A 22,384-nucleotide genomic window follows, 5' to 3' on the forward strand; every position below is an offset into this window, starting at 1 on the left:
AGTCACTTCATAAAGCCTTTTTTTTATTTTTTTTATTTCTTCTTCTTTTTTTGCCTTAAGCGAGTGTTGCGCATGGTTGAGTGTCCACAGGGAGCTTCACTGAACATGAAGTCTCGGTGTGACAGGTCATTTCCTAAATAGAGGTTACTCTCCTACAACACTTAACCACTGAAGACATACCTGGACACGCTAGACTTATAAATACATACTGCATGTCCATATATATGCATGCTGTATATTCTCATGCATTCATACTGTACAATTATTCAAATGTATTTGGATGAAAGTAAAGGGTGGAAAATGCATGTGAGGTGCACAGTGGATAGGTAATTGGATTCAGTAAGATAATCAAAATTGAAATCTCTCTTGCTATTAATCTGTTCAGTAAAATATGCTGATCATATGATTTATCTTTTCTAACATCGACACTTTGCAGATAGACTCTTTACCTCTGAAATACATCCAACAAGCTCCCTTTTTTTTATCCCAGGCAGTAATTACACCACATTTCTACCTCCAATGTTTGTAATGTGATCTGCTATGTCGGCATATCCCTCCCTTCATTAGAGCTGCTGTCTCACGAAATACTTGCAATTACTGTAGAATGAGGATCTTCGTAATGGCAGGAAAACCTCATCCTGCAAGTGAGACAGAAGCAGTTTCTTCCTAAAGACCAAGCTGACGTATTGCAGCTCTGCAGCAATTAAATGAAAGGAACAAAGAAACCAATACAGTCATTTTCTGAGGCAGGCTCTCCAGGAAAGCAGGCAAAGGAAAGGTGGCTTTGAGCACAAATGATGATCTGTCTTCTGGGTTTGATCACTTTGAGCGTGGCTTTAATGGCTCGCAGTCCAGAGATCACCCATCTGACAAAAACCTATACGTTGATGCCAAGAACAAAGGTCTCGACCGGCAGTCCCCACAGTGTATCAAATCAATTAACAGATCTCTCAACAATCCCCACAGGGTGCATTTTTATGATTTTTTTTCAAGATTATATAGAGTAGAAGCCTTGTTATGAAATGGTAAAATCCATTTGACAGGTTTGCAAAAGGCCTTTTAAAAGACTTTCAGCAAATAGATCCTGGGGGGAGCATAAAATGTGCTGGGCTACACATTTTGAAAAGTTTTAGACACCGTAGCCTCTCCCTATGCTGCCGAATCAGCTATCAGATAAATGAACTCTACTGTACCATCAAATCTCTCAGACGTAAAGATTCAACCACATCCTTTCTGCAAAGTATGATATTTTGCCCGCTCCTCAGTCAGTGGACAGAAAATGTGTCCTTCGCCAAGCGACCGTATGCTGCATCAAATCGAGATGAGATGCCCCCGTAACTCTCAGCAACCTCGACTCGTAACACCCGCTGCCGTCACCAACGATGACCTGTGTTGTTGTGACTACGGAGGAAGCATCATGTAATAAGAATACAGAGGTCAAAATCCACTGATCGGATGTGAAGTAGTGCCTGGGAGAGCACTGAGCGAAGCAGACAGTGCTCTGTCAGGCCTGCTGACGGCAGATGAGGAAGGATGCCTCGTCATTTGTCTCGGTTCTGATCGGACCTGTCAGTAGAGATTCATCTAGTGAGAAATCCGCTGTCTGCTCATGCAGCTTCTATCACAGGTCTCCAAACTTGACTTGAGTAAAAACTTGTCTTGAGTAAATAATAGATCGATAGATAGATAGATAGATAGATAGATAGATAGATAGGTAGAAGTCTTTTGTCTTGTCTAGAAATTAGTGTTTACATCTCTAACTTGCACATGTACGTTATTTTAGCCAAGCATTACATAAAGTCCATTGTTATATATAAACTTGGTGTAGGAGTCATCATTCTGCTCACACTTCTGCTTGTCAGACGATGCCGTGAGGGAACTGTTAACCATGTATTTATCCACACGTGGCAAGTTGTCCAAGCTATGCAGCAGCACTGATCCAACAAGGACATCCATGTTCTTCTTAATGCCTCCCCTCTCACTAAGATTACTTAAGCCCCCAGTTTTATGGGTAGTGGAGCCCTTCAATTTCCCCAAGCTCCTGTAATTATGCAGACTAGGAGTGTGAACCATGTGATTGTGTTCTACAGCAGAAGGTATATTACCTTTTTAGGGTGTCAAGGAGTACCCCGGGGAGTAGCACATAATTGCAGCTCACACAGGATTCAATTGTTAGAGCATGTTAGAGGGATTTTCTTATTGTTTGCTTGACTGCACCGGCGGGTACAGGCGTGCTCAGACTGTCAGGTACAGCTGTGGAGTGAAACACGTGGGTAATATGATACATGATTAGTGGTCAGCTCTAATGTGACATTCACTGCAGTGCAATAGCACACTTAGACATATTTAGGTACTTGAAAAGTTCACCAAAGTAACAGGCATTCATGCACCTCATTACATTTCTGTAAACTGAAAATAGGCTGCAATTTACTGTAAAAGATAGCACAAAAATATGGGAACAAGATGACCATCATGCGAGTGGCTTTGTGAGACTATGTGACCTGATGATTGAGCTTTGTTGAAAAGTTAAGGGCTCACCAAGGTTATTGCATATCATCCTGGGGGGGAAATGAATGTGTGTAACAAATTTCATGACAATTCATCCAAGAGATGTTGAGACATTCCATTCGAATGTAATGGAAACCTCATTGTGGTGCTAGATGAAAAGTCAAGGGATAACCACAGTCATTACTTTACATTACTATTATACATTGTCTGGGAAGCACAACCATCTGTCCCAACTTTTGTGCCAATCCATCCATTAGATATGAAGTCAGGAGAAGATCACCAAAGTCATTGAAATGTATCCTCTTGGCACCATGGATATCTGTACAAAATGTCATGGCAATCTGTCCAATTGTTGTCAACGCATTTCACTAAAAGCCCAAAATGTCTAGATGATAAATCATATCACCAACATCCATAGACTTCATCCTCTGGGCACCATGAATATCTGTACAAAATTTCATGGTAATTCATCCAATTGTTGATTCAAAATGGACCAAAATGGTGGATTGACTACTCGACCAACAGCCTGACATCACCATCCCTTGAGCCTTGCTGCTAGCATGGCTAAAACCAAAAGTGAAACATTATCAAAGCCTTGCAGTTATTACATTGGAATTTCCCAATAAAGTTCTTTCAGCTTCAAGGCAAGTTATTTGAAAATGAAATCTGAAATATAATGCAGCCTAGCCACGACTTCTTACTGTGAGGCATGAGCTCAAGTGTTACAGTCAAGAGTGTGGATAACAAGTGATGAATTTCAATGCATCATTAGCAGCAAAGATCTTTCATGCCAGTAACTGACCTACATAATTCTTGTGATGCACACTAAAGCACTGAGGTCAGCATAGGTGTTGTGAACAATAATCACATACAGTATGATACTGTGAAAGGACAGCAAGGGTTGTTGTCTCTCTACAGTGACTCCCACAATTGTGATAATAGCAGCTCATAAACATTCAGTGCAGAGAGGCAACTAAACTCCAAGGCCAGGGCATGTCGTCACCTCCAATGTTGCCCAAAGTGTCTGGTGACGCTCACTGCTGCTCTTACCATTCTGCCAGTGTAATGATGAGACATGAGGCGAAGCTGCCAAGTGCAAACAGCAGCAGTTACCTACCTGCTAGCTGAGAGTAAAAATGACTCCCCCTTGACCATCTCTCTGGGATCAATTGAACCCTTGCAGAAGCTGCAAATGACCTGGGAGGCTGAGCGACAGCTGTGAAGATGAAAGGCATCTTGTGAGAGGTTGCGGTCGCTTCACTTTGGAAGTGAGTGCGCTATTAGTGTAATGGTACTCAAAATATCAACACCGGCCAGTCATATCAGCCTCTCCAAGGGTAAAGGACTATAGAGATGTACTGAGCCAAGAGTTTCTATTCACACAAGTTCTGTGAGACTGAGCTGGTCATTGAAAGCAAAAAATACATCTCTAAAAATGTTAATAAATACGTAAATAAACAGGAGTAGCTCTTGTCATTATTTGAAATAGAGTGGTGCTATGTTCCAGTAGGACAAGACCAGAAGCTTTTATCTATTTATACTCCAGAGACCAACAGAGATTCACCCAGCAGCACCTTCAGGCTGCTGATGTTATTCCTGTACAGCTCCGCAGCTCTGGCTCAAGCTAGAAATTCTCCACAGGGATCAGTGAATTCCAGAAATGGTGTGGGTGCTGGTGATGGTGGTGGTGTGTGTGGCAAGAGGAAGATGGGTAATATTATAGGGGGATTGCCTGTAAAGCCCCAACCTTCTGCTAGCTGTCCTCTGTCTCTGTCAGAAGTTCTCCCTGAGGGGGATCAGCCGGTAGCGTCAAGGGAAGGCTGTTCAAAAGTATTTTCCTAACTCCTGGAGGATGAATGTTGCTCTGAACCCCTGCCGCAATACAAAAAAGTCCATCAGTCCATGTAATTTTAATGTTTATCTCAGTAGTAAAAAAAAAATGTAATCTGCCAGTGGTGTGAGGAAATGCTATACATATTTTAAACATATTTCACTGCATTTACAGCTAAAATATGCTTGGATCATAGCTGACACTTGAAACAAGTTAAAATTATCTCACTCCATGTTTCATTTATTGAAAGAAAAAATATTTGTAGAGTTCATTTTAAAGTCTAGGAAGAAGCTTCCATTCTGTATTTTCTCTGTGGGTGTAATTTGGGGGAGATAACCAAAGGGAATATCATGCACAGTCTTTTTAAACAAATACATGGTGAGTGTCTCAAAATGTAAAATTTTCAATACTTTAAGGTCAACCAAAAATACATAAAGAAAGGATTCAGTATTTCCCCACCAGTTTTGAGCCAGCATTAGACCAAGTTAGGTCTGAATATAAAACAAATACAAAAAATGTAATAAAACATCCAAACAGATATCCTAAATCCAGGCTATGACCCTGCCAAAATTGCCTGTTATCTCTGTGGCCATAGTCTGACTGGTTTTATAGCTATGGCTTTAAACCAGGGTGTGGAGGGGTGTTGTCATGGTCAGAGCCACATGAATTGATGCAGATACAATATTACCGGTCACAGGGCTGAAACCCTACAACAAGGCCTGATTTTGGTAAAGAAATTGAGCAATTCATTGATATTTGGTGCAGTTTTGTGTATTATCAGTTGAACTATCGCTGCATAGACTGTTATGTTGTTGTAATGTGAAGTCTGTTGGAATTTGAGGTAGTCTGTGTTGAAGTATCAGTTTATTTTCATCCTTTTTTAAAAACATATTATGTGGAACTCCTTAATAAGTAGAAAAGGATAATTGAGAAAGGCAAAAAAAAAAAAAGAAATATGGGATGGAAGGAAAGCGTAAAAAACAATAAATATATATATATGATTTTCTATAGGTCTTCTCTTTCTTTCAGTCTGTCTAAATTCCCTCAGAGTCAATGAAATGCAAATGGACAACAAGATCTTTTAAAGTCACAGTGACTGTCCTTTTCATGTTTTGCTGTTGTTGTCGTAGCTGCCAGCAGGTTCTAAACAGAGTCAACACACCTCTCTTACTGTAATACATTAGGTCCGACAGTAATAAGGATAAAGATATAAGTGCGAGTGAAATAAGTAGTTCTTTAGATTTAACCTCTGCCAAGCTTTTGTTACACGCCATCAGTCCCAGCTGCCGCTCGTTGCCATGACAACCAATGGTCAGGCTGAGCTCAGCACAGTATAGTTTTGGTCTTGAGAAAACCATGTACACAGGGACAAACAAAGACTGCTCTCCAATAGCTGTGATCGCGATATTGACACCAGCCTACGTATTGTCACAAGCATAACAATGATCTTGCTGGTGAGAAGTCTCTGCTGCATCCATCATCCACATCTCATGCTATTTCATTGTGTCGGTGCACAAAGTGCGCAGTTATATTGTATACTTCACAGAATGCATTAGGGTGTTGAGAGATTATTTCTGAAATATCTTTTAAATAAATCACCTTGGAGATAATTACATCACATCATCGCTATTAAGCCTCTGACATTTCCTTTATTCTTTAATGTGAGTATAATGAAAGGCTAACATTAAATTCAACGTGCTTCTATCAAGCTGATAATCGACTAAATGGGTAATTATGATTTAACTGGAGGGCTGAGAGTTCTGGGGGCTCGATGGTGACCTGTACGCCTGATGATTGTTCTTGTAAAAGGACATCCTGTGCTCTGCGGCTTGGCCTTCATTGAGCTGTCAGGAGCTGTGGGGGGTGCAGCGCTGTCAGCCTGCCTGCCCACCTCCACCATCCATGGGATCGATCATGCCGCCGCCTCCTAGAGAAACCCAACCACCACAGCTCCTCCAATTACTGCTGATGGGCCACATCTTTCTCTCAGAATAGGCGTCAGAGCCATACTGCGCCTTTCAGGGCCAGGAACAGAAAGGGAGAGGAAGGATGGAGAGGCGAGCTTGCTGTGGAAAAGAAAGAGTAAGAAGGGATGTGGTGACAAGCGCGCGCAGCTGGTGAAACCTTCCATGTTGAACTTTGCCAAGACGGATGCTGAACTTAGACCCGCGTGTGCATTATTAATATTGACCACTTATGCGAGAATAAAGAAGCATTTACTCACCAACTGACATGCCTGAATTAATCATAGAGCCATACTCAAAGGCACGATGTCTTTTCTTTCATAGCAAACCTGGCAATTTTCATGTAAATGACAGATGTCCTCAGAATAAAAAAGGCCATCAGCCCTGTCATTATCTCTGGCATTATCTGATGCACCATCAAAGATTCAGCAGAGGACAGGCTTTGTGTTTTTTCTCAGCGGGGTATTTCCACTCAATGAAATGATTCCTCAGTGGTCATCATACATACATTAAAAGAGGAATATCGCTATCACACACATAAAAAGAGTAAAAGTGATGTAGGGATGGGGTTATAGTATGCCTGGTGAATTCATGGAGTGTAGTCCAGCTTAGGTCTAACCCTCCAAGGATGCAAAGATACATATAAAACATTATTATGATAGTGACTTCTGCAGAAAATTAGTATGTGCTTCTCCCTGCCCATAGTGCAGTGGATGTCTTTCTTGCCGTGGGCAACTGAGCTAGTATGTGTACTGTATAGTGGTGTGGGTCCATATACTTTAACAGTGTGTGTGTGTGTGTGTGTGTGTGTGTGTGTGTGTGTGTGTGTGTGTTTTATACTGCTGCCCTGCACATGGCTCCCGATGGGTCCATCTGGTGGGAGCAGATTTAGGAAGGATTGTTCCTTCAGGGCTTCTCACAGCTTCTCCTTCAGACTCTGTGTTAGATTATAAAGTATATCCAAACTCATGCAACATGTCGGTACGTATCGAGACATACATCACAATCAAAAGTGCATCAAGGAAGGAAGTTACATTTTTTTATGTTTATTTTATTCAACATCTGCATGAGGCACCGTCTATTCCTGATGATGGATGTATGCATATGTGCAGAATATACAGCATGTGTGAAAGTAAGTGCAGGCTCATCTCTGTTGTGATGGGTTACATTAGCACGTTTGAAGTCAGTCAATACCGACACCACCCTCTCCAGTCTTTTTCTCAGCTCCCTCCCCATCCAATCCTCTGTCTTCCTCTTTTGTCCTCCATCCATCACTGTCAGATGCACGGACTGACATGGTCGCAGTGGTCAGCCCACATTACAGAGCCACCACAGCCCGCCATGCAGTATGAGCTCATCTGAAAATTGTGTGAATGCGTGCACACACCCACGCACATATATTAGCCTGTGTTAGCGTTTAAGTGTTCAGTATCTGGTCATAGAGCAGAACATGACAGAACGGTGGATAAACAGCGTTATCCGCCTGCTGCAGTCCACACACTCTGAAAGTCGGGGGGTTTGCGCCGACACAATCCTGAAGGAGTTCTTGAGTGCATTGCAGATGTTAATGACTCATGAAATGCATTACACTGCTGCCGGGTACAAACCTGATGTCGCCAAAATGTGAACTTTCTAGAAGCTGGGAAAAATGCGGAACTAAATTTTTAAGCTTCATCACAGATCAACGTCACATCTGAAGTGAGGAGGAAAAGTGAAACACAGGAACTGCCTGTATCAGAAAATATTTTATCCGAATATGGAAACAAAATAAATTGCAAGTGTCTTAAGTTTCATGCGTCTTTTGTGTTTACATAAGCATTGCAATTGCCAAATCACCATTACAAACTGCATTTACTGCTGTAACTTTAAGGGGTATTAAAGAAAACAAGATTTTCCTAGTCTTAGGTTGGATTTTGCTCTCCGAGGTGTTTTTGAGTACTGTTAAACAATTAATCTAGTCCTTGTTATTGTTTTACAGTTTTTTATAATGTGATGAAAAAGTGCTGTTTGAAAAAGCCATTCAGAGCTGCACCTCAATGTGATGCCCCTCTGTGAGAAAATAAGGACATTAAATTATAGAATTATTAAAAAAAAAAAAAATTCCTCCTTTTCAGTGTGTGAATTTGTAGATATGGATATACAGTATATATGGATATATAGCAATCACTCAGCCAGCCAATCACAGTTCATGGGTAATGGTCTTGATTTTATAAAGTTTGTAAACTTCACATTCTGTTTAACATAAAGATTAAATAGTATGGTAATAGTATGTCTGCATAAAATGTTTAAAAGACTTTTAATACACATCCTCATTTAAAATCTATCTTGAAAACTATCTTGTGTCCTTTGCGCACACCTCAGTCAATTTGAATTCGGTGTAGTAACCATAGTTACGCATAGCACAAAAGACACATTTTGGGTAAGTGCCTGGTTTTATCTCTGAGCTTTTAACCCCTGATGAGCACAGGCACAGCTTGAGATCCTCAGCCTCCTTTGGTCGCTCCACAGTCTAAGTCTGACAATTATTGCTGTTTGAGCTTTTACCATCATGGTCCCTCAGCGCTGCAAAGACCTGCTGGGCAACTTGGTGTCCTTTAAAATATTTTTAGAAACTTCTCTTTGTTTGTGGGGTTTTTTTTGACTTGAACTCTGATCTGTTTACATCCTAGTCTGTACTGTTTTTATGTTATTTGAATTATTTCATGCATTTCCTTTGTGCAGTTTAGTATATATTTTTTTGATTTTCATTTATTGCCCACGTTTTTGTTCATGTCCTAAGTGATAAATCATTTGTTTATGCATTGTTTATTTGGTGAGTTATTGATAATATACTTAGAACTATTTCTCAAATTGCTATGATTCAGGGGTATACTGTACTGGCAAGGTTTGAACAGCAACCTCAACTGAACCTCAACATGCAATAGCATTGGTGATACAGTACGGTGATATATTGTAGCCTGCCATGTAGGAGGTGGATGCAGGTCTTTCAATCTTAATCAAAGCACAATAACGTGTGATGGAGGTGGAGAAAGTGTTTCTGCATGTGATGGTGTGGGTGCTGAAGAAAAAACTTGCATCATGACTGCAGTATAGATGTCATGCGGCTGCTCTGTTTTATACGCAGTATATTTGAAGTCTATTTGAAGCCTTAGATCTTCAGTGATAACTAAAGGTGCTCCAGTTTAGTGCTCTGAGGCTCTATATTTATATAACTGTACACATAAAGCTAAATATGGAGACAATGCTGTAAGAATTTTATTCCTGTCTTTTTAGTTTATTTAATGCATTTATATCAAGGGTACTTCATATGCCAGCCTATGTTTTCATTCAGTCTCTTTATGTCTCAGTGAAAAGAAAGACAACAGCACTTTTCTTTATTCTGACAACAGGCTTTTAGTCTTTCAACAGCAATTGCAGTGAAATGTATGATACACATCATAATGACATAGCAACAAGCATATGAGGACCGTGCTTGCGTGGGAATCTAAAGCTGTAGCTTGTTTTTTTTTCCTCACTTAGCTCTGCTTCCATGTTTCTGGCGTAGTCCTTTTGTTGTTGTCATTTCACACCAGCGCTGACTGTATATAAATAAGGATGACCATCTCAACTTCCTGCCACTATGCAAAAGTGAAGCCAAAATATCTCCTTGTCATCTTGCTTGTGTGATGTCGTTTGGAGCCAGAGTCTGCGCACTAGAACCAGGCTGACGGCGGGATGACGGCCAGCGGGACACCCCCCTCAGCTGCCGCTGCCTGACACAAGTTTGAGAGCAGCTGTCACAGCTGTCAATTATGACGTCACACCCCCTTTTTCTATTGTCAAATAACTAATTAAAAACAAACTAATCAGAAAAATGAGCACTCGGACAAACATCAGCGTGATAAGTACTACCTAAAATGACAGAAACCATCTTTGGGAAAAATGTATTTGACGTGTACTTTGATATTTTAATTTGGCTCATGTCCCATCCACTAACATGTAAGGGGCGGGATTTATGACCTGTACTGCAGCCAGCCACTAGGGGGTGATTTAGATGTTTTGGCTTCACTTTTGGGGAGCTGTAATGATGTCCATACAGTCAATGGACACCACAGAGCATGTTTTAAAACCTGGGGCTCAGGTCTAATATCTGTGAGTCAGCTGGACCTCCAGAAGGAGGCAATCCCTGTGGTTTTGAGATAATTACTTTCTTCCCTTATGACAACCCTATTGAATTTAGATTAGGCCAATAACAAACCTGCGACAGTGCGTGCCCTCTGCATTGCATCCTGTCAATAGGCTGTTAATGTGCCTGACCCTTGTCTCATTTTTCTCGCCTGGCATCAGCTGGTCCCTCTCCACAACCACAGCGGCTGCCCACAGGCGAGTACAACCGACACTGTGGCAGATGAGGCCGACATAGGAAGTCTCATCAATAATGGAGAGCGGTAGCTGGGGGGAGCCATGCAGAGGAATTGTGGTGGAGTGAGTGAAAAGTGCAGCTGGTGTGTTTGTCCCATTTCTTCTAAATGGACATTTTGAAATGACACTCCCCAGAGGCCATGCATAAGAGGAAGGCATCTATTAATAGCTGATAGGCTGAATAAATTGTCAAATTGTAGTGTAGATGTGCACCTGGTCATATTTGATCATTTATGGACATTTTCCTTAGGTGTTCTATCATCTTTCCCCCCAGAGGGCTGGACAAATGACATGGAAAAAAAGATGTATATTTTTTTTTTTTCAAAGGCAGTGCAGGTGGTTACCATGCTGTTTAACAAAAATATGATACATCCAAATGATTATTCAGCTGAAGTCAGCTACATGGGTGTAGTCCTGAAAGACACACTCCATGAAGGCAAAAACAAAAATCTCATCCATTTCCTGTCTGTCAAGCTGTGTGTAACTTAACCTCATCACAGTCCTCAGAGGAATAGATACACACAATGATTATCTCTCCTGACAGCTGTCCAGATGCAGACAGAAATTCCGTCACCGAAGCACCGAGGATGACCCGGTGGCTGTTATAGTATGGCAGCGTCTCCTCCCAGCTGCCATCCTGCTCATTCCCTTTCCTTCAATGCCCCTCATTGTATTTAGGAAGAGGAGGCCCATTCTTACTCACGTCTCTCGTGCTCTTGTTTCTCCAGGGGACTGCCCTGAGGACGTGAAAACTGTTGGGAGCTTGAATGTCACCGGTGACACAGCTTCCACCCCGTTTGACCACCTTCAGCTGCGCACATCTCTGCTCTCCAGACGGCACCAATTAAGGCAGGCTTGAGACCAGGAGTTGTGACAGTATCGGACGATACCGGCACGAGGAGGACAGGAATACGCTGGAGGTGGGGCCTGAGTTTGCAGCAGACGGGCAGAGGACTGCTTGTAAGTGAGTATCCTATTGTTCTCACTGTTGTGGGGAAACACATTTCCATACAACTGACCAGGGCGATGCAATACCCATTCCCACACATTTGATGTTTTTCCAGTGAAATGGAGTTCATACCCGGGAAGTATTTCATCAAAGAATGAATGCAAGATATTAATTTCTTTGTTAGGAGTACAGTATTTCTATCCAGAAATGTTTTTCAAATATATGAGGATATTTCTTTTCCATCTTCATGTCTTTGTCTGATGAACTGACAGCCGGACTGACCTTGACAATCTTGCTTTGTTGGGGGTTTTTTTTTCACTGTCACTTACATCCCACATGAACAAACACACAGCTGCCTTATTTATTTCTTTTTTTTCTTCCTACAAGGCAGCTAAATTTAAAACTCTGTGAGCATCAAAGGACACACTAAAAGGTAAAAGGAGGATGCCAGTGATAGCACCTCCACCCACTATTTTCCCTCCTTCTCTGTCTCACTCTATCATGGCATGACCCTGCTTTCTGTCTCGCCTCCCGCCCAATAGACGTTCCATTTTCACCACGAAATCCAGCAGAGGAATTAGACGGAGGACAGGGGCAAAATGATCTGACAGATCCACTTACCTCTACTGTCTACAATCCCCTTGGCCTCTGATATTATTAGAAGTTGATATATATGTAGGTGTAGCGCACAGGAGCATGTTGGGAGAAGGTTAGGAGGGGGGAAAGATGGGTTGGGTGAGGTGTGAGAGCTCAAGAGCCGATGCTGCTGATGACAAAGCTGAGGAAATAATCTCAAGGTGTGGAGGCAGTATATGATGAGATAGTGAGGTGGGGGAGGGAAAGAGAGAGAGAGAAAGAGGGGTTTGGCTGTTAAATCACTTGTAGGTTGTGTGGTCTCCTCGCTACCCCAGAAAATATCACTATTTCTTACTGGCAAGTGTAGGGTAAGATGAATCCAAACCTTATATTCTCATATTGCCTTTTGCCCGCGGTGCAAACAAACATAGCTGAAATAAGACAGGTTAGCCCACAGATCTATAGGACTTACATTAACCACAGCGCCCTGGGAGCTCACCACCGGTCAATAGCAGAGCTCAACACTGCTCCAAATATTAAACTTCTATGACTGCTCTGCCAATAAAGAATTTAACTCTTTAAAAAAGAGAGATACACACGAGTTCACTGCTCTCAGAAAATGATTAACAGCAGATCAGTGAAATAGAAAAGATATTTTTCTTAAAAGTCTGAAAATTTTCTTTTTTTCCCAAAAGTGCACTCATGTCATCTAAAATAGGCAGTGGACACAATAACAGCAACACCTTATAGCCTTGACACAAGTTTTCATGAAGCTCTGACAGAGAAGAGTTCAGCTATGTGTTCAAGTTTGAGGACATAGTCTGGGATTTTATTGGGCAGCTTTACTGGATATTATTGCATTATATTTATCGTTCTTTCATGCAATATTCCCACATGGTTTTATATGGTTTTATGTACAGTCTCTCCATCAAGTTTAGAGCAAATAGCATATGTTATGTAATAATTTAGATAGCACTTTCAACCCCTTTAATTGGTGTGAGCTGAATTAGCACTGACAAATCAGCATAGCAGCCTCTCATCATAGATTTATTGATGGCCATGATTGCTGCCAGAGTGAAATCAACTCTTTCTGTCTGCAGGGAAATGTTGGCTGAAATACACACTCCTCCTCTCATACACCGCACACACACACACACACACACATATCCGTATATGCAGATGAGACTTGTCTGTTCCTTCTGGCTGTCTCTGTAGAGCTGTCACACATGCTGCGTCTCGGAGCACCAGGAGACCGGGGTTGACTTGAATTAAACTGAGAGGATGTCCTTTCCAGATCTGCAGAGGGCCACAGAGACACATCCGCCCCCAGAGAGCGCCAGTCAAAAAGAGAGAGAGAGAGAGATAGTGAGAGAAGAGAATGGAGAAAGGGAGGAGAAAGAAGGGAGGCTGGAGATTGGGTTAAGAGGAGGAGGGAGTTAATAAAAAAAAGAGACAGGGAGAAATTGTCTGTGAGAGAGAGGGATGGAAGATGAGGTGAAGGAGGAGGGTACCAGAATAAGAAAGAGGGAGAAGGGAAGGTAAAATTGTGTGTGTGTGTGTGTGTGTGTGTGTGTGTGTGTGTGTTTGTGTGTGTGTGTGTGTGTGTGTGTGTGCAGGCGTGCATGTGAGTGTTTGAAAGAGAAAAAAGAGAGAGGATGAGAGAGAAAGCTCAGAGAATCTAAAGCCTTCAGACGCACCTACAGTAGAATGAAATTCCTACTTTCTATGTGAGGCTATCTTGGGCCAAAGCTGACTAAAAAATCAGGCAAATACACACAATTTAAAATGATAACTGCATGATTATGCATGCAACTTTAGAAAATAAAAAATCTCCATTATGTTATCAGATGAATGAGGTGTTCAAATTTTGCAGTTTAAAATGTTATGCCAGTGTTGCATAGGGATCCAAAGTGTTTAAAATTAAATAAATAAATAACACATTATGAAATCAATTATCATGTGAATGAATACTGACCTAAATAAATCCAGTAATGTGATAATGTGATAACAGCCAGTCACATAAGTGGATCTACCCTTGTTTGTCCTTATAAAAAGTGGCAATGTGAAATAAAACATTGGGAAAAATGTCATTGTGAAATTGAAACAGGCTTTTGAAATATAAACTGCTAGAAATAAATAAATAAAAATGACCTGAAATAGACAGCAATAAACTTAAAAATGTATCAGATTATTTCACAATTTGATGGTTATATATTTATTTTATTTACAGTATATTTATTCATGTGTTTTTTTTGGGGGGGGGTTTGTTCTTCTTGTAATTTTTTTTATCATATGACACAATTTCAGTGACGTATCATAAGCTTTGTCTACAGTAGCAGTTCTTAAGAGGAAAGTATCAGGATTCTGCTAATAAACACTGTAGTCAGCAATTATAGCATAGACCACCATCTGCATGTTGATGACAAAAATATTCAGATGCCCTACTCTACATTAGATACATAAAAAAAAAGAAAGAAACAACACTGGGTGTACTGTATGTGTTAATCTGCCTCAGTCTTTATCACAGCTGCAGCATTCAGACTAATCTCCTAAACAGAGGTACATTAAAGCAGTGTCTAAACGGCTACACAGAACAGTGCAGTGTACGTTTAGAATAGATTACAGTAATGTATATCCTGACCTAAGGCTGCAGAACAGATTTAGAATAGGCCATTATTTTCTATATTCCACCTCCAGGCATTATTATTAACAGTAAGTACATTCCCCATTCTGTTCTAGCATCATGTGTCTCTCCCTTGTCCTGGATGATAAACACGCTAGAGACCAAGGTTTTTGTAGAACAAGATATTGGAACATAAATTATTAAGTGAGAATGCGCCTTCCCCAAAAAAGAAAAGCATTCATTGTATTTCCTCCTTGTGCCTGCACACCAGGCAATCCTTGAACTGCCTGTCTAGATTTCAGATTTCAGCTCGGTGATGCAGGGTGAGCTTGTTACCTTTAATGCAGGGGAGACATTGCTCATCATTGTCGCTCCACCAAATCTACAGTAAGCTCTTTGCAGCATTTCTTCTGCCCTTTTGTCGCACAAGCTCTTTGTTCAGCAACGACACAAACCTGCTACGCAGAAATCCTACAGGCGGCATTTTCTCATTTCAATTTCAGGGCATTAGCTGCTGAATCATTTTCAGATTAATGATGAAATTCCATGCGTGAAGCACAATCATTGTATATGATTACTTACACAGAGGGGAAATGAGCAGTTCAAAGATAATAACACACATTTGGTGGTTTTAGGAAACGCTTAAATGCATCTATATTTACTTGGTTTTTCCACTTCCACTACAATTACATTTGTGCCCTTGGCAGTTTTCTGTAGTGTTAATTCTTACAAGCATACAAATGGCTGACCTGAAGATTTGTGGTGAACAAGCAGCTGCCATGAAAATGCTTTACAAAAGTGTTTTTATGCTTTATCTTATATTCCTCCACTCGTTTCTAAATGTTTGTTTAGACCGTGGCAGAGCTTTGAGCTTGTAAAAAAAAACCTCTCACTAATAAAAAAAAGATAGTAATACAAATATGCAATCATAACTATCTTGTGTGAACTGTTTAAAATACTGAGTGCAGCAGCAGCAGCTTGCAACACCTCTGAACGGGAATTCAATTTAGAGCACGTGTGCAAGGATAGAGATTTGTCAGACATGGATGTATTGTAAGGTTAGAAGGAGTAAAGTGTTGTGCCGTGATGCAACTGTTTGCAATTTCATTGTTATCATGAGAAATGTCTCTTAACGTTTCCCTCTTGAACACTGAATTATTCAGTGCACCGCAGCCTGGTTTTGGAGTGTAAACCATCCACAGAGGAATTGTATGGCACAGTTACTGTAATACACTGACTCCATATGCATTTCTCTTTTATTTAGATGATGTTTCAGCCCTCAGGCCTTTTTCAAGATCAACATATTGATCTTGAAGAAGGCCTGAGGGCTGAAACATCATCTAAATAAAAGAAATACATATGGAGCCAGAGTGTGCAAGACTTTTTTCCTAATCTGAAGTCTACTTCCCGGGATCAGCACCTCACTACAACCTTTAGTGTGCCTTACTTTTTCATTTTATAGTTACTGTAATAAACACACCACATACAAGATGCATGTAGACAGAATGGCAAATCACAGTGAGAAACAAGTGTTTTATTTTAGCACATAAAGGGCCAAAATGAGCACAGTAGATCACTAAAAGTTCAGTATATGAACAACTCCATTCCACCTAAACCAACATGACCCACATAACTGGTTGAGTCTCCCAGACATTTTGGGATTTATCCACGAGCCAGCTGGCTGCAGCGCTGTATGGTACCTGCACACAGTGAGCTCCTGCAAGATTAGATAACTAGCACCGCTCTAAGAGTCAGCAAGGTCCTGGGGAATTGAGAAAGTTGGTGTTGAGTTGTCTGATGAAACCGACATGCAGGCATATGTGTGCACAAAAAAAACCACAAGCCAATATAAACACATTGCACTTGCACACAAATACACAACTGGGGAGATCCTGAAGGCATTTAAAGGACTTAAATCGCCCTGAAGCCCAACAGGCCACATCAGTGTGTGTGTGTGTATGTGTGTCATTAGACAGCCTTAGGCCAGCTCAACTAACACCAGTTAACAGGACAACAGCCTTAACCAAAGCACAAACAACCCCCCGGACTGGCACCATGTCTGTTGGGAGGCAAAGAGGGATACGCCAACATTGTTTCGCCCTACAGCTATACAGCCTCAACAATCCCCTCTGAGGCAATCTCAGTGCTCTGTTTTCTAGCCCAGCATATGGTCACCATGCATGATGTTTAGGGCTTGGGAGAAGTATTTTTAGTTCATATGACAAAGTAGGTGAGCCCACACCATTTGTCCCCATTACTGTTTGTGTTTTACTCCATACTTATCATTCGTTTATTTAGCCAGTATATGTAGCATTGCGTTCACATATTATCTCGAGTTTTGTTTGTGTTTAGCATTGTTTAATCAGAGAAGTATTTAAGTTCACTTATTGTTTAAGTCCTGAGTTTCTTGAGTTATATATTAGTTACCATACCCACCGTGCTTTCCAGGAGACAAAGGGGGAGTGACCATGGATGTATAGAGAGAACCCAATGACTTCCTGCTTTCAAACTCCCACTGACATCACAAGTATTGGACGGGGTTATTTTACTTGGTTAAATGTTTGGTTTAGTATCTATATGATTTGTACTTATTTTGGCTGCTGATGAGAATTATGCCGTGGACGATATGTTTTGTGTAAATAGTGTTGACTAATACAAGTAGCACTGTTAAATGCCAGTTGGTAAAAAGGGAAAAGACACCCCTGCAAGAAGTGTGGCTCTGGGAGAGAGATGCCTGATCATGATCATGCCTTATTTTGAGTTATCTGGAGTTAAGCCAGTTATATTTGATTTGCTTGTATTCATTTCCTTTAAAAAAAAGAAAAACAAAAAAAAAAAAACATTGGACAGAATAAATCTCTCACAAATTTGAATCTGCCTCCTACCACCTTCGTAGCCACTCTGGTCAGGTTTCCTCACACTGAAACATAGTTATTCTCATAAACCATGTTTAAATTTTACAAGGTCAGTTTTTAGTTGCAAAACATTGAACCTGGTAGTTGAAAGTCTGCCCAATCGGTAAGCTATGGGGAGTAGATAATTATTACACAACTCACTGTGACTTGAAACACCTCATCTAAATAAATGAGGTGTTGTACGTTATGTGAGGCACAATTCCAAAAAAGCACGGACTACTAGTTTCAGCTGGTACTAAATGGCCTGCCAATTTTATTTAGAAACGGATTTTGGTGGATAAAAGGTACGCCAGTGATGCCAGAAAAGCTGCAAAATGGAAAATCAGACACAAAACCAAGGTCAAGGGATCAGCCAGTGCTGCATTTACCAGGGGAGCAACAAATCCTGATACCTGTAGCACAATAGGTTGTATGTCAGTCCAAAATGACTTCAACAGAATGAGCATTTGTTAGTATGAATCTAAAACTACTTGGTTAGGGGAGGGCTGCTGTCATACATACACAGAGAACTGAAGGAAGGTGTTTGAAGCTGCATCCTCAATGTGCTGTACGTTTGAGCGTGTGTGCTTGAGTTCTGTGTACTGACTCAGTTCAGAACTGTAATAAAACTCTGTTGTCACTCTGAATTGAACAAAGGAGCTAATCAATAGTGAGCCAGTGAAAATCCTCTCCGATGCTCCACCAAAGGTTATTCCCTAATGCAAAGAGAAAGGGTCATTTCTCTCCACACTGGCTCTCAGGATCTCTAAATCTTCAAGACAAAATGAGCAAGAAAAAGGCAAGAAAAGCCATCCTAACTGAAATCTTATTAAAGATGATGATGATGTTTTTTTGCTGAAACAGTCTCCAAAATGTTGGCTTTGTTCCTAGGATGACTGATGACATTTAAGTTTTGTTTTTTTTTTCTTCTCTGAAAACAAAATTGCTTAAAGAAATTGTTTTACAAAGACTGACAGCACCTGAAAATAAACATGAAAAACTGCCAGAATGATTGTCACCAACGTATACTGTAAATCAAACTATGAAGACACCTAGTGAAAATAAAACCAGTAGCTCTCAAATATACCCTGGATAGTACACTGATGTGGAAAATCTCTCTGCCAGCACTATGATAAAGCACATAATTCAAGTAAACATTTGACATTATTACATGATTACAGAAAGATGAATGGTTGTGCTGAGCCAATGACCTTTCTTCATGCTTAGTACTTCATCCATCCAACTAGAAATCATTGTGTTGCATTAAAGGTCAAAGGGCCAGAGGGGTCAGTCAAACTTCAGGGATACATTCATCAAAGTGATAATGTGTCACCTCCAAGGGGTCGTGAATACATGCCAGTGTTTTTTAGTTACGACCCAAGAATCTGGATTTCAGTACAGTGGAAGTGATGTGATGTTTTGTACACAAAGGGGTTCACCTAAAGCTAAAAATATGATAATTATTATAATCTGCAGGCAGATTGAGATGTTATTCAGATTTAATATGCATGCATTGGCATCTGATGTCAAGTGATGAAAGCCAGTGACTGTAAAAACAGAATTAGTATCATTCTGCATTCTTAATAACGTGTGTGAAGGAGGATTCACTGTGCATTAATATGAGTCTTTAAAGTGGGGTGACTGTGTGAGGAAAAACGCCTTTGATTTGTGCAATCAGCAGACTTTGAACTGTGCAAGAAGGCACAGGCTAAGAACAGTGTGATTGAATGCAGCTCTGAGCACACCTGATTGTAACCCAGTCCCATCCATCACCTCCCCTCTAACTTTGTTATTGTTCAGCCCTCCCTTCCTGTGCACTTTACAGCTGGATGGCCTAATTGGAACCATTTCCACACATAATGTGGCAGCCCCAAGGGGGCTCATTATAGATACTAGGCCGACCCATGTGAGCCATTCTTAAGCCAAAACCTGGGTCCAATGGTTCAGTCCAGTGACAGATACAGTAGGGTTTCCATCAGCCTATAGGCTATTGATCACCATTAGGAGGGAGGAACGTCATGCAGGCTTTGGTGTGTGTGTATGTGTTTGTGTGTTTGTGTGTGTGTCGCTACGGGCACAGGACTGGGCACTGCAGAAATGACTCACCTTTCATGCGTCAAAACTAAATATAAGATAAGAGAACATCTAATAGTAGTGTCAGTAGTTGAAATATAATATGGAATATAACATGTGAGCCGGTTATGGTGCAGAGCTTCAACAATTGGCAAATTGGCAATTGTACTGTGAAAAGCTGAGAAGTTTATACATTTTTAAGAACCATAGGGTCATTTTATTTTTAGCCAGACTCATTTGGAGTCTCTGCTGGTTGCCTGGCAACCTAACAGTGACGACAACCGACTGCGTCTGGCCAAGAAATAGTCGGGCACATAACCCCCAACAAAACTACAAAGTGTTGTTTTTACTGTTCAGTTTTGTATGGATCAAACAAATGTGATATGTGTTAATTAGTGAGCTTTACATGGGCTGATTGGCACGTCTAAAGCTAACAGGACCCTGCTGGCTGTAGGTTCACATTCATATACAGAGGGCCTCACAGAGCAGCTAGCATGCCTGAAGACTCTCAGTACTCTCTTGGTAGACTCACATAATGAAAGTGTAATACGTTAAATTTGAGGTTTGGTTTTAGTACATGTCTGTCCCAGTTATTATCATTATGACATAGCACAGTGTGTCCTCACAGATGCTTACACAGCATTCATGAAGCTGTGTATCACCAATGGATTTGGTTGCCTGCCGCCAGTCACTGCTTTGCTCTTTATCTTGGCAAAGTCATTGCTCCGTTGAGTCAGTGACACCTCTGTAATGTAGCATCAGCAGACACACAGTCGCTGTGTCAACACTGTTCTGTGGGTGTCATCTTTCTGTGCCCCCGGGTGCTCTTTGAATGTGACAGTGCATAGCTGCATACAAGCAAAGCAGAAGGACAAATAATAATAGTACGTGATAAGCAATGATTTGAGAGGCGACCAAAGAGAAGATTATGAAGGCTCGGGTTGAAATGTCAAAGGTGCCTTGTTTTTACATTGAGCTGGAAACTATGCTGACGTGCTACTTCATTAGGCTTGCGTTCAACATCATCTCTTATTTGACATTTTACCAGACATCTCTAAATGTCAGTGCTTTTATGGCGGTATTCAAGAAATAGCATTTGTAGTTGGATATGATAGTGTTTGTAATGTCTTTTTCTTGTTGTGCTTTTTGTGATAGATACTGGCATGTAAGCAAAACTAATTATCAGAAAACACTTTTAATTTTTAGTTCCTGTAACATGTCTTGCCCTATAACCCTGAATGTCTGTCACTGACTGACTGATTGACTCACTGAGTGATGAGGATACACCATTGGTCAGCCCAGTGTTGGAGTTTCCCCACTGACCGTTGCTCTTTCAAAACAAATCGGTGCAAACAGTTCCTATTACGTCCTCAGGGAGCGTTTACAGTGGGATGGACTGAGAGTGAGCACAGTCCTGAAATAAGTTTTAACATAGTTTAACCACTACTTCAGTACACTTTAACAACAAATATTACTGGAACCACTACAGAAAATTGCAGATGAATATTTAATATCCAGGAATTCTAGACACTTCTGACTATCCCTGTAACAAATTGGCCACAATTTTGCATATTGACCATACACAATCTAGCCATATACTAGGTTTTGACCTAGTCTTGTCATTCACAGTGTGTGCACTACAACTTGTAATGTGTCAACACATCAATGCTAATACATCATCTATGACACTTACAGCCTTATGCACACGTAAGGCTTTCACAAAAGGAATGACTCACATGTGCAGTAAGCATGGAAATAATAATAATGATGTACTTGCTAATTACCAAAGCTATTAAATAACTCTCCCCCACAAAGTAGCTGTCTCCTGAGGACTGTGTTTTACTGGCAGGTTCAAAGCTAATGACAGCATGTCATTAGAAGGAAATCATATATACCGACACTAATTATGTAATTAAGAAAACACCAGAGATGGACATGAACAAAGTGGCAGCTGTGTTGAGTCCATAATTGTTATGTACCCGGTTCATCTGCCTGTACATCAGACATATCTTTAAAACTTCTACTTATCCAGGGGGAGGTTTTGCTGAGCACGCACGCTTGTCCTGCAGCACTTCTCTGCCTCACATTTGCACATGCGACTAAACACACTTGACACCTTATAGAGCCACCCAGTTTTCTCATGCTGGTCACAGAGCCCCACTCCACTTCCCCCGCTGGCCTGTCTGTCAAACCTGAGGCTACTGGTGTCCCCATATGTCATTTTTCATATCATCATTCTTGACTCTCAAATCTCACTTTCCCTTTTTACATTGCTCAGGCAGATCAGGGAAAGTATAAAATATCTATCACTGACAGAATTCAATTCATTTGATTTCTGAGTTTCTTCAGATGCCCAGTGTTTCTGATCCTTTGTCAAACTAGCACTTAGTTTTCTTTGAAAAAAAAATCTACTTAGGAAAGCCCATGCACAATCACATGTCTTTTCATTTTTCTCTTCTATTTACAGCAGTAAATAGCAGCCCAAACAAAACTCTCAGCTGCATTGTCACTCTATTGGATCAAATCCCCCAGGTTTAATTAGCGGTGATCAGATTCATAATTATA

General features: G+C 40.8%; 1 protein-coding gene across 6 annotated transcripts in view; it reads left to right on the forward strand.

Moving 5' to 3' along the window:
• Window positions 1-22,384, forward strand: part of b3gat1a (beta-1,3-glucuronyltransferase 1 (glucuronosyltransferase P) a) — an 88,843-nt gene that overhangs the window by 39,545 nt on the left and 26,914 nt on the right. For 5 of the 6 annotated variants that reach the window (XM_067594240.1, XM_067594242.1, XM_067594238.1 and 2 more), the window contains exon 2: window positions 11,433-11,668. The gene's annotated coding sequence lies outside the window, so the exon portion shown is untranslated. The remainder of the gene's footprint in view (window positions 1-11,432; window positions 11,669-22,384) is intronic. The other variant, XM_067594241.1, reaches the window with a different exon arrangement.

Source organism: Thunnus thynnus, chromosome 7 (genome assembly GCF_963924715.1).
Source record: "Thunnus thynnus chromosome 7, fThuThy2.1, whole genome shotgun sequence".
NCBI classification, from domain to species: Eukaryota; Metazoa; Chordata; class Actinopteri; order Scombriformes; family Scombridae; genus Thunnus; species Thunnus thynnus.